The 13,290-nt window shown below is 37.8% G+C and overlaps 1 protein-coding gene across 1 annotated transcript in view; it reads right to left on the reverse strand.

Moving 5' to 3' along the window:
- Positions 1-13,290, reverse strand: part of LOC127946348 (ephrin type-A receptor 3) — a 59,678-nt gene that overhangs the window by 32,375 nt on the left and 14,013 nt on the right. The window lies entirely within an intron of this gene.

Here is a 13,290-nt window from a genome sequence, read left to right on the forward strand (position 1 = left end):
AACACACACACACTGTTTATTAATAAAAACAAAAAGGTAATTTGCAAATAGAAATTCTTAAAGCTACAGTAGCAAATGCAAAATGTTGCGTGCTACGGCTAAAAGAGAGTGAAAAAAGGTTAAAGTAAAACTACATAACGACTGATCAGAAGCAAGAATCCTTACACTTGACTTCCATTAGTCAGTAAGTGATTATAAGTTATTTTCTATTTATTTTAATTTATAAATTAAAAAATAAAATAAAGCAGCAATGTGAAAAGAGCAGTTTTGTGATGTTATCTGAGGGAGATTTCCTCTCAGCTCTTGTCAACTTCTCCATCGACTCATAACTAACATCCCGCTGCAGCATTAGCCTGACTGGAGGCACGTGGCAGCTGTGTTTTCTGTATGTGTGAGGCCTGGGTTAAGTTGGAGCTGAGCGACTCTGATTGGTGTGTGTGTGTGTGTGTGTGTGTGTATTTTGTGTACTTCCCCTCAGGGACACCGTGTGCCAGGCTCCCATGTTGCCCCTGAACTAAAAGCAAACCCAATATTTCTGCAAACACATCCGAAACATGTCAGTTCTTATCAGCCACAGCACAATGCCTCCAACATATTTCCCTTTTCAGGAGAGGCTTTTCAAAGCGACTAATACTGAACTTTGGACCGTGCTAATGGAGTGTAGAGTGACTGCAGCTTTGAGAAGCAGTTAAAGGTGGACGCAGTTTTGAGAGGTGTTGCATGTAAATTTAACAATGTTAAGTGACTCAACCTATGATGTATGTAATGTAATTAATCTGCACATGAAAACTCTTCTAAATAAACTATGCAAAATAGATTTACATCACATCAGAGTTGTGGCCTGTTGGTAAACGTGGAGGGAGTTCATGTCTGGCTTGCAACATCTCCTGCTTCCATTTCCTGTCTTTTTTCATTATAACAGAGCCAGACGAATCCCAAATAGCAGTAAAATATGAATTACATTGGATGCTTTATAATTTACACTCACATCCTCAACCTCAATCCATTAATTGACGCTCTGATTTACCACCACATTACCATTACTTAATGGCCGGAAATGTTTCATAATCAATAAGACAGCTGTCCCTCCTAATTAATTCATCAACATCTTTCAGTTCCCCACCAACCAATCAACAGCAGTTTATTGCTGGTATGAAGCGTGAAAAGGTCAAATGGGTCAAAACATGAGCAGATTTCATTTAATGGGAAATAACAAAAAAAATCATGTAAAACATTATTTACTTTCTGACCAGTCCAGTTTAGTTTTGCCTTTTAATATTTTACATTTTTGGTCTAAAATGAAATTTCAGTAAACACAGAAGCTTAAAAACTATGTACCGCAGATAGGCTTTCTTCAACACAAATGATTAAATTTCCCAAAATTTCCTAAAAGACCCAACTGACAAAACCACACACACACACACACACATACAGCTACATACACACATATAAAGTGAGAAAACATGAAACCGATAATGCTTTAGTAAGGATAAGACCCTCTCAGCAGGAGATCTTTCTGAGAGATTAAAGGAACAAGAATTTGCTCTAAATGCTTTTACTTCAAGCCGCCGAGAGGCAATCGGGATGGAAAAACTCATTCCTTTCTCAGAGTCACATTGACAGTATTTTGTTATCTAGGCATGCTATCCTGTTATTTAGGGAAATGATGTAATCCGCATGACCACGTACACAAAAAGCAATTTATTTATTTTTTAAATGCCAGAGCTCAATGTTCTACATAGTAACTGTTTTTCTGTTGTACACCAGTACGAAAGGAGTATATACACAGATGTGGAAATTCAATGGAAAGCCATTTTCCCAAATGTCTACACTGCTGTACTCACTTAAGCTTTATGTTAACAGGCTCACTGAATTCTGGCAGAAATCCGGGAGTATTCACTGACCTAAATAATTCTGAGCTAAAACATAGTTTTCAGGGTTATGAGGTGAAGTTCTGCTGCATGGGGCGTAGAAACACTAATTACAGTATACTAAGCTGAGACCTGAAGAACAGGTGATTGTTTTCTCTATCACCTCTGGTGGTCAGTGTGAGTTAAGAGGTGTAAAGTCCCTGTGGTGGTTTGAAACGAGGCCTGAAATGAAACAGCATGTGTGTATTATGGTTTTGTGCCCTCTCTGTGTTCGATGCCAAACCAGAAAGCCTTTGGAAAGCCCAGCCTTTTGTGGAAACCAAATGGTCAAGTGTGTCAAAGCCAGCGCAATAGCAACAAGGCAGATTTCGACTATGCCTGCTTACCGCAAATGAAAGTATGTTAGAGGATATGGAAATGCTGTGAAGGACAGATCCAGGAGAAGCAATCTGCCCCAAAGCAGAGAGCTGAAAAGCTCCAGATTAATTGGTTTATCTGAGATCATCAGAGACTGAAAAAATGCTCTAGCAAGGTAAGTCTATCATAATGAAATCTTACTTTAGTCAAAAAAAAGTGAACATGATGGATTATGGCGGTTTGGTATTCATGCTATTAATCAATGACACTCATTTTCAATTCATTTATATAAAAACAAAATGCAATTCATGACCTGAATACACATCCTTTATGATGATTTTCATGTTTTTTATATATATACATTTTTTTAAGCATTGTTATATTAAATACATTTTTAAAAATTCTTCGCTTTTTAGTAATATTTGAAAAACCACCTTTTAACCACCAAAATCAGAGTCATGGATTTTACATTGAGCAATAAAATGTCAACACAAATTGTTTATGGGGGAAGAAAATATTCAGTTTTGTAAAACAAAACCTATTGAGATCATACTTCTGCTCATGAGCAGAAAAGTGAAACATCTCTGAGAGATTTCAGATGGCTTCCTTATAAAATATTTACATTGGTGTGATTGGTGTCCCCTTGGCTCAAGAGAATCAATAGCTTTTATATATGATACCTTCAAACAAAAAGCCAGAAAGAGCAGCACCATCGGGACAGCAGAGCAAGCTAGAGAAAAATGAACAGCGGAGCGCTTCTATTTTTTTTTTATTTTATTTTTTGTCCTGCAAGTAGGAGGATGAGAGACATGTTTGGAGAGTGTGTTTAATGCCCTAGTCCATGGGGACGAATGAATGCTATTAGAGTGTTTCTCATTCTGTCTGCAGCTTCTGCTTCATATTGAATGAGGCAGATCAATAGACATCAACCCACCACCTGAAAAGCTAACAGAGACCCTACTCCATCACATGGATCAGGGACGCTGTATTACTATCATTCAAAAATGAAAGCAGCGTAAAAATTTGGGAAAACTTGACCTAAACTGAAGCTAAAAAGACATTTAAAGGCTAAATAAAATAAAATAAATCTGGTAGCCCTAAAATACAAAACATTAAAGCTAAAATAAAAACTAGGCTCTTAGAATAGTAAAAAGTACATTTAAATTGACATTTAAATTGAAATTATAATAACCGTAAGGGACTTGGGATTTGGTGTACCATGTATACTCCTAAATCTAACAATCCTTTTTGCAATCAAGTCATATTTTACTATAAATTAAGGGGGAAAACATCTGAGACAGAGTTTACAGAAGGTTAAATCAAACAAATCAAATCACAATATAATACCATGGCATCATCACAGTACTTTTTGTAAGGATAGACAACACAATTTAACACACACACACACACACACAAAAATGGAACTGAACATGTCTAGTCAATCCAGTTAGGTGACTATATACATTAGTCTTCAATGAAGAAAATAAAGGAAGTTTTTTCCTGAGGGAGAAAGTAAAATGGTAAGAGTTACATGCCTGCTTCCAGCGCTTCAGGTGCCCTTTCTAATTTAACAGCATTGCGTACCTATTCTGAAAAGCAGAACAGCATAGCAGTGGAACACCAACCACAGGGTCCCATACCCACAGAAACCAAGCATTCTGTTATGTAGGAAGAGGGGCTTATGTACTACTTTCCATGGCGACATAATTCCAAAACATTTCCTTCATTGAGTGTCAATCAAGAATTTAAATAGTAGAACTCCAGGTGGATTGAAGAGGTTAATTTTATCCACACATAGCGAAGGATTCATACAAACTAAAGCACAGAAGAGCACTTGGAAATAAAAGAATGTCAAACGCTTTCAACAAACTTTAACCAACCTTCAGAGGCATGTTTAATGTGCTTGGCCTTCAAACAGACAAATATGGGCTCTTCTAGACTAGCTTGCGTTAGTATTTTGAAGTATAATCATAAGGCATTCTCTTTAATGCATACAACATGAAAATTGATGGCTGACTATAAAGCCGCTAAAAAGTGTTGTCATTAGTGTTCAGTGAAATTTCTTACAACTAGACTCACTGATGCTCAACAGGCAAAAAGCATCAATTTAAAAGTGCCTCTTTCCACATGAAATGCTAATCGAGGCTAGCATGTTAACCTCTAAGGTATTTCAGTTAGCCTCTAGGGTATTTCATATTATTATCAATAGATACCCATGTTTGCATTTCTGTTGGTTAGCAAATAACCTGCTTAGCCCTTTGACATACAAGAATAAACAAGGCTCTTCACATTAGCAGAATTGATCTCTCCTACAGGAATGGACGTGTTCTGATGATTATAGCGCTGTACTGATTTAGTGTGTAGTTGCAGTGCAGAGACTTCTTAAGTCTTTTCAGCCATTTTTACCCTGGCAATTATGCAATTTGAGAAGGGGGAAAAAATCAAACCTATCCAGGCTGATGACTAGAGAATGGTAGAGCCAGACTTTCCTCAAAATGCACTCACTAGAAACAAGGCTAAAAGGTAATTTGCAGTGTTCACACAGAAATAGCCTGTTCTGGGCCTAAGCCACATCTTTAACCCCTTAAACAGGAAGATTTGATCCCAGAAGCAACTGAGGCTTAAAGTCACATAATGCAACTTCTACCTGGCTTTCAACATCCAAAATACATGTCCAATTACCTCAGAGGTGTAAAGAAAGGGTTTGAACATCTCCACTGACGGATTTCTCCTTTGTCTCAATCTGCTCTCAATCTCCCTGGAGTGCCCTTTCTTTCCAAAGGCTATTTCCCGCTTTCCATCCATCATGCACAGCGTGACAGAGCCAATCTCCAAGGCTTTGCCGGTATGCCTAGCTGGAACATCCTATCAACCTAGTGGCATATAACGTCCACTTGAGCCAGAGACAAAATGGCTACTTAATCCAATGAAACAACTGATAGAAACAAGGTGGACAACTTGATCATGACCCAAAAGCGGAGCTCTACAGTTTTCCTCAACCATTAATTCAGCCCACAGCAGATAATCCAACTCTGACAAGAATCACACACACACAATAAAACCACTTTTAAATGATACAATTGCAAAGGCTACGGACAAACGCACTTACGAAATAACTAGATTTGCACGAATATGAGTGGTACTTGTCTGTACCAGGCGCGCCGGTGCATTTCTATAGCTATATATAGTTTATTGGGTGTTTTGGAAGATTGTTAGGTGGTTGCTGGATCAAATCTCCTCCATCTGATGCCTAGACAGGGCTTCTTCAGTACAAGTCAATTGGATCCCCCCCCCCCCCCCACCTCTGGAAATGTTCTTAAAAAATGTAATATAATAAATACAAATAAATGTAATAAAATATGTAATGTAGCGCTTTTTTTATCTTATAAATGCATCAGTACTTGGGGAACAACATAATGGAATGTGCTTTGCATCCAGCTCATTCTCCTCAAACTCACAGTGTACTCAATACTTCAGTTTTCCAGCAGCCTTTGTAATCAGAGGGGCTGAAATGAAAAGCAGGTGTGTTTGGAGACCAGCGGTCTTGCTGTTATTTCACTGGGGTGAGCTACAGAGCGGGCGCAGGGGGAGCCTCTGACCACAGCTCTTGGGTGGAGAGCTATAAAAAAGAGATTATCCATACATGTGAGAAAAGTAGCAATAAAACAAATTCTTCTCTGCTTATCCGTGCTTTTTTTTTCTTGCTGTGTGGGTGAGCATATGGAGCTATAGCCTCACTATATCAATTTAAAAATCACAGGAATATAAAATAAAACTACTTGAAGCTGAGTTTCCAAAGCAATGCATTATTTCTGCATTTCTTCTCCTCTTATCCATGCTTTTTTTCTTACTGTGTGTGTGAGCATATGGAGCTATAGCCTCACTATATCAATTTAAAAATCACAGGAATATAAAATAAAACTACTTGAAGCTGAGTTTCCAAAGCAATGCATTATTTCTGCATTTCTTCTCCGCTTATCCATGCTTTTTTTCTTGCTGTGTGTGTGAGCATATGGAGCTATAGCCTCACTATATCAATTTAAAATCACAGGAATATAAAATAAAACTACTTGAAGCTGAGTTTCCAAAGCAATGCATTATTTTTGAACATAGAACAGCCATTAAAACAGCTGCTGAAGTCTTTTTCTTACTACTGTTGTCTTTAGACATTCTGTGTCATGAAAAATCCAAAAGATTTATTCATATTGGTCTAGAATTTTGCTTGAGAAGATGTGTGTACTCTCTTTTCATACAGGTTGATAGCAAAATACAGGTTTACTTGGGAGATGTGAGGTTGTGCAGTTCTGTAATCACAAAATATAGACCAGGTCTTTAAAACCAGTCAGCACTGGAAACTGGCTCCTCTTAAAAGACAACCTCTAGTTTTATTGATAGTGGCTCCATTTCATACACAAGTGGAAATATATATTGGATATTTAATTCCTGTCTCTCCTGTGGCTCCACCTGTATTTTAAAAGTGGGAATAACTTTTAATGACCAAGACATGATTGCGTTCTAATAGGGCAGCTCACAGTGAAGTATTTGTCTCTTAACTCCAAAATCGGATTTATTTTTGGGTGAAAAGGAATGTTCTACAAGAGGGAAACAATGTAGCATAGAGTTTGTTAAAACCATAGCTTGTGTGGCAAGGCAGAAAAATTGTAAAATAAAATAAATAAATATATTTTTTATTTTTTATTTAATTTAATTTAATTTAATTCCATTGCAAGGAGATATCTGATTAAAGGTTACAAAGGGAGTTTTTAAAAATTTGGATTAAGGAGTCACTGACAATAAGACCAGGAAGATGCAGTCAAATAAATAGTGTCCATTCTAATTCATGTTGACTTTAAATAAAAGGACTCTGAGTCACCCAGCAGACTGTTTCTTCTAGTTGTAAGGCCCTCTTGTCATCTGCAGCCCGCCGGATGAATTATTAAAAGAGTTTGGAAAAAATAATACAAGACGACTGTTGGTTGCACGTGTGGTTGCTTCCACGTGCCGTCTTCCTTCTCAACACACACACACACACACTGAAAAAAAAATACATCTGAGTGCCAATAAGAGACAGAACAGGTGTAGAAACAAATCCCATTATACCATCACTGTGAGGCAACATCAGCAAAGAACACATCACCACACTGGCAAACACTGTAGTGAGAAGTGTAAACTGTCCATGCTGAACATAAACAGCAATGTCCATTTCCCCATTATGAGTTTTTTTAATGGTTATCTCGACCAAACTGTGAAAATCACAATCCTCTATTAGTGTCATAATGTGATTTGTGAATTTCTCTGTAAAATGATAATATTTCTATTTCAAATAGGAATAATAGTCCTATTGTGACTTTTAAACTGCGGGTGATTAGGAGGAATGAGGAAGAAATGTCTAGTTCCCTTAACATTTTTCCTTTTCATTAAAGAAAAACAGTAAAGCTTGACTGTCAGTTTTACAGACTGTGAAATACTACTTCTACTAAACGCATGCAAAAACATTCATAAATTCATCCTGTAGACAGAAAAGGAACATTCAACAATGTGCTAAACTCCCTAGATGATGTTTTAGAGTTCTGTAAGCTGTCAAGGTCCCTGTATAATTGATGGTGCTCTGAGTCTTTGATGCTCTGGCTGTGGAGACCCTCTATTCCAGCGCCTAGCTTTCCAACAGGGGTCCACACCCAAGACCCAGCAGCCAGACAAAAAAAATAAATAAAAAACACAGCCTACATCTGGTAGCCATCCTGACGTTCCCCAGCAGAGCTCACAACAGTCTCGGTTTAACTGCTTTCCAAGAAAGAAATGCACAAATTTTAAATCTCCATGGTCCTTAAACCTACGAATACACTAACAAAGGAACCATCCTGAAATTAAGTCTATGCGCCATGTAATTTTCAACAGTGATACCATTACTTGATCATTTATATCTTATTCCACCCAGATCTCATCAGGCCACCAATCTGAAACTCAAACATGTTCTACAGTTTCCTTAGAGACAACTGTACATGAAAGAATACAAGTATCATGAATCGTCTGTGTTATGACAGTTGGACCGTGAGCCTAAATTGCAGACTGGCACTTTGCCATCCACTGACAGATTATTCCATGTTGTTTACTATCAGCTACTGAAGTATTATTGATCCGAACAGCAGCTGGAGGTACAGAAATGGGTAGATGACGTGGTAGACAGTATGATAGAGGACTGAGATGGCTGATTAACTAGATGCTAATAATAGGGTTAATATGCTTAAAATTAATTTTGTGGAGAAATATAAACTTAGCCTGCATAAAAAAAAAAAATAATTTTAAGCATTTAACCCTATGGTTTAAACTGGCTGGCAATGTAGCAATGTAGAATGTTTTTCACCCTCAACAATTTGTTCCAGAAATAATATTATTGTCAAGGGTAAATAGAATGGCTATTGCAGATGTCTTACGCTGTCTTCGCCAATAAAAGCTTCTCTGTTGGAAGAAAAACTTGCACTAGATGCAGCTCATACACACACTTCAAAACTGGCCATGAGTAACTAGCAGAAAGCTAGCAATATGGCATGCATATGGGGAAGAAAACAGCGCAGGTCACTGAGTTGGGCTGAATGTTGAGCAGGCAGCTTCATGGTTCACTGAGCTGTAGGGGCTATCAGCATGTACCAGTGACGGTTAAATGATTCAGTGTATGTATGTCCACAGTGCAGAAATGCTATATCACGCTTCATGTGTTATGGGACCTAAATATCCACAGGCATGTTTTGTGGTCAGATTCACTGGCAGTACCAACTAAATATATATATAAATAAATATAATATACCCTTTTTTCTTTCAAAAAAAGCACCATTTTTTAAATGGAAAGATTTTTTTGCAATTTAAGTGTCTTTTAACTGAAACTTTTAGCCAATTTAATGTATCCTTGCTGAATAAAAGCATCTCTCTTCTTTTTAAATTTTACTTACCCCAAACTTGTGGTAGTGTTCCAAACAGTTTCCTCAAAAATATTAAACAGTTATTTTAAATTGTAATAATATTTCACAATACTAATGTTTTTAGTGTATTTGTTATTAAATAAATGCAGCCTTGGTGAGCATAAAATACTTCAAAAGATATACGATATTTTAAAATCTACCTTTAAATCTTTTTATATTGATATTGTAATATAAAAGTCATTTTCAGCCATTTTATAATGTAAAAGTAATTGGACTAATGGAACTAAAAGGTGGAGAACCACTTCTCTAAACTGCCCTGTCCATAAAAGGCAAAACGACTCAAACCTCGCAATTTCCTTATGCCCATTCACCTTTTACCCAAAAAAGGCAATGTGGATGAGCAGAATGGCGACTATGTACATGGTACAAAATCACAGGCTAAAGATAAACTCCTGCAATTCCAGCATCATGCTGTCACCCAGCAGGTGAGCATCACATGGTGAAGATTACAGATGTGGAAATTGAACTAAACGTCTAAGTATAAGATTACCAGAGCCCTATAAAGATGAACAGCAGCAGTGTGTGGAAAGCTCAGGTCTCTTAACGTGTTAACCTCTCCAATCTACACTCCAAAATTTGGTTTTAAAGCACACACACATGCTCATCTCCAAAAGCCGCCTCCACTGTGAATCACCATTGGGGCGCTGACAATCCCATGACCCAGTTTCTCAGCTGAAATCCTATGGAGGAAGACACTCCAGAGCTCCTCACAGCGAGATTACTGTCACAAAGAGCTCATTTCTGCCGCTCCTGCCCCATTCAGCCACAACCGTGTGAGCTTAGCGAATACGCCTTGGGAGACAAAAGAGAGTGCCCATCTCCAGCTGGCATGCTAACAGTTGGTGGGGCCATCGGGTCAGACCTCATGCCAGACCCAAACTCAGTCTGAGTCTGCTGAGCACCACCAAGCCACTCACAAACCATTTACATCCAACAAAAGGGCCTGATTGTACACTGAAGTGCTCGATGCTGAGAGATACAGGTAAGAACGAACAGCCCCGGTGAAAGGACTTAACACAAGAGGGTTTATACAACATACTTTAACAGAATAAAAGGTTAAGAGAGGATATGGAGAATGAAAAAGGATGAATTTACGGACGGCAGGACAAAGTGTTAAACCAGAATGGATGGAAGGGGGTTTCTGTTGGAGAGCGTTCGAGAGCTGCCACAATAAGACGAAAAGAAAAGAATGGAAGGGATAAATATAAGAGGCAGCTCACTGAGCCGAGGTTGTGGGAGAAGACGTATCTAAATAGTAGCCGTCTCCCTCTCTTTTTCTTTCTATTACAGCCTTGCGGGTCGACATTGAGCTGTAAGTGGGCTAGACTGAGGCGGTGTTAAGAGATTTAGAAAGAATCCACAAGACGAAAACAAAACCAAAAAAGAAAGGTAGTAAGTAAGAAAAGACAAGATGGAAAAACTGAGGAAAAGATTAGGAAAAGAGAAACGTTTGTTAAACACCAGCCTAAATTTAGCTGTAATACTTCTGTCCTTCTACTAAATGCGGTTTACAGTAAATATAAAAGCCCTCACAGCATGAAAAGTGGAGAAAGCCAGCGTCAGCAAGCACTTCCAGAACCCACAGTAAGACCGCAAGGTGAAAACAGACCACAAGTAGATTCACTTTAAGTCATTTCATATGCCATTGCCCGGTTTCAGGGAGCTAATGGAGCCAGAGAGAAATTAATGTTTTGTCAGCTGACTGGGCTGATATGAATGATCCAATTTCATATTGCATTTGGAGTAAAAAAGTTATTTTTGAGTTGCAGCCCAGTCTCGTTCACTCTTAGTAATGAATGGCTGCTAAAATGTTACCCTTTTTCCATTGGTGCTGATTATTTCTTGCGGCACTGAGCTGAATGTACTGTGCCGTGGCAAAGAGTGAGTTTCCAGAGTGAGATTTAAAAGATAAAATTAACTGAATAGAAAGTAGCAAGATACACTGAGTCCTATGACAACATAAAGAAAATATATAGACAACATTTTCTAATGACATGTCTTCACAGGCTGCATGCAAAAAAAAAAAAAAAAAACTGTCCAGTTAAGACAGTCAGTCTCAGAACTGGATTTTTGAGGATTTTTTTGTAGTAGCTTTGAGATTATCTATATGCTAGTATAAATTATCTTTTTGCATGTATACACATAAAATGCACTGCTTTTCTCTGTTGGGAAAACAAACCAACACATGTTCCTAATAACATTTTTATCCAACCAAATGCTCTCTAGAATGAGAACGTCCCGTCCTTAATGCCATCAGATTCTGACTAGCAACAGCAATAAGAAAATTACATAACAGATGTGACGTAAGCAAAAGGCTATTGGCTAATTTTTAAAACAGACCCTCTGATATATCCCAACTCCCAACTTCCTGTTTCTCTATTTTCTGCCACTATCATGACAACACACAGCAAAGAAGGGTTATCAAATCTGACTGGCCCCTATTGCTAACATCCAAATGAACAGATACAATCATTGACATTAGCTGTAGGACTCTATCGGTCTGGCTGTGATAGATATCCCACCCCCATCTCTCCAGTCTACTTCCTAGGCATGCCACTCAAATGTTCCTTGTAACGCCGTCCAAACCCCCCTCCTTCCTGATCTACACTTCCACCCACAAGAAAACGCTCCAGAATGGCTGAATGAATATTTAAAAGCTGCAGCCTTCTCTGTCCTGGGGTGGCATATGAACAAGTTCCTCAAACAGAGGCTAAGGGGTGACAGGGCTTTAAAACACCAAAGGCGAAGTGAGAAACGAAAGCAACATAAATAAATGAATACAGAGCACCCCTCATCTTGGCTAGAAAGCAAGCTACATTAATGAAGCCATTAGCACCTTCTGAGATGAAAAGAACAGCAAAGACCTGAGTTTAAACCCGTTAACATGCACACGTGATAATAAAGTGTGCAGTCTACCTTTCTCAGGGGGATAGATTGATTTGTGAGGTTTTATCTAGCATTTTCTCCTTTTAATGGATTTTTTTGTTTGGAAATATGAAAGACACCAAAGTGCAGAACACTCCCTAAAGGATTATGATGCTGATTTTTGATTGAGGTACAGTATAGTTTACACCAAGGTCTGCTACATTGATCTATCCATTAGGGCTGCTCGGTTGTGACAAAAATCATAATCAAGATTATTTCGGTCAATATTGTAATCACGATTATTTAACACGATTATGAGTGATTTGTTTAAAGAAAGTGATACATATCAAATATGTATTTTCTGTAAATATGGTTGCTATGACATTTACATTGTAGAGACAAGCGGAATTTCAAACAAACAAAAAGTCCACAAAATTATTGAAAATTATTATTAACAGCAGTCTTCACTGTAAGAATTCAACTTTTTTTGTTTCTTAAAGCTACAAAAGTCCTTCAATCAAGAGCAGTGTGTGATTATAAATTTGTCTTTTGTTCTTTGATTAACAAACACACAGTCGCAGCAGGAAAATAGCACGCTGTTACTTTAAGATCCAAATTACCGTAACACACGTGTTTTCATTCTCAACTCTTTACGTTCATTTATTACATTACCGACAAAGGTATACATGAATAATCACTAAGCGCAGCATTTTGACAAATTTTTGCATGTATTTGAGCGTTTAGGCGTGCACCTTGAGCTAAAAGATGACTTTACATGTCCGTGTTCCATCTCTAAGCGCATATCTCTCCCTGAGGAGCAGTGAAAGTTTTCTTTCACGCTTTTACAAACATGAATAAATATACTTTTATAAATAAAGCATGTCCCATTATGCAAATATCATGTAACATGATTTTACTGATTTGCATGGGAAATTGGGCTTTTATGGAGGAATGAAAGTGCAAAAAGGGGGCAGAATGGGGCGCAAAAATCGTTTTATCTCGATTATTGTATTTTCATGATCGTTGGAGGCCAAAATCAAACTGTTTTTTCAATTAATTGCACATCCCTACTATCCATCGATCTGTACATTTATATTTATAGATTACAAATATATACTTATCTATCCAATCATCTAGCTAGCTACTGTATCTACCCATCTATCTATCTTCCCACCTACCTATCCATCTAGAAACCTACCCATCTATCTTATCTCCACTCC

This window comes from Carassius gibelio, chromosome A24 (genome assembly GCF_023724105.1).
Source record: "Carassius gibelio isolate Cgi1373 ecotype wild population from Czech Republic chromosome A24, carGib1.2-hapl.c, whole genome shotgun sequence".
Taxonomy (NCBI): Eukaryota; Metazoa; Chordata; class Actinopteri; order Cypriniformes; family Cyprinidae; genus Carassius; species Carassius gibelio.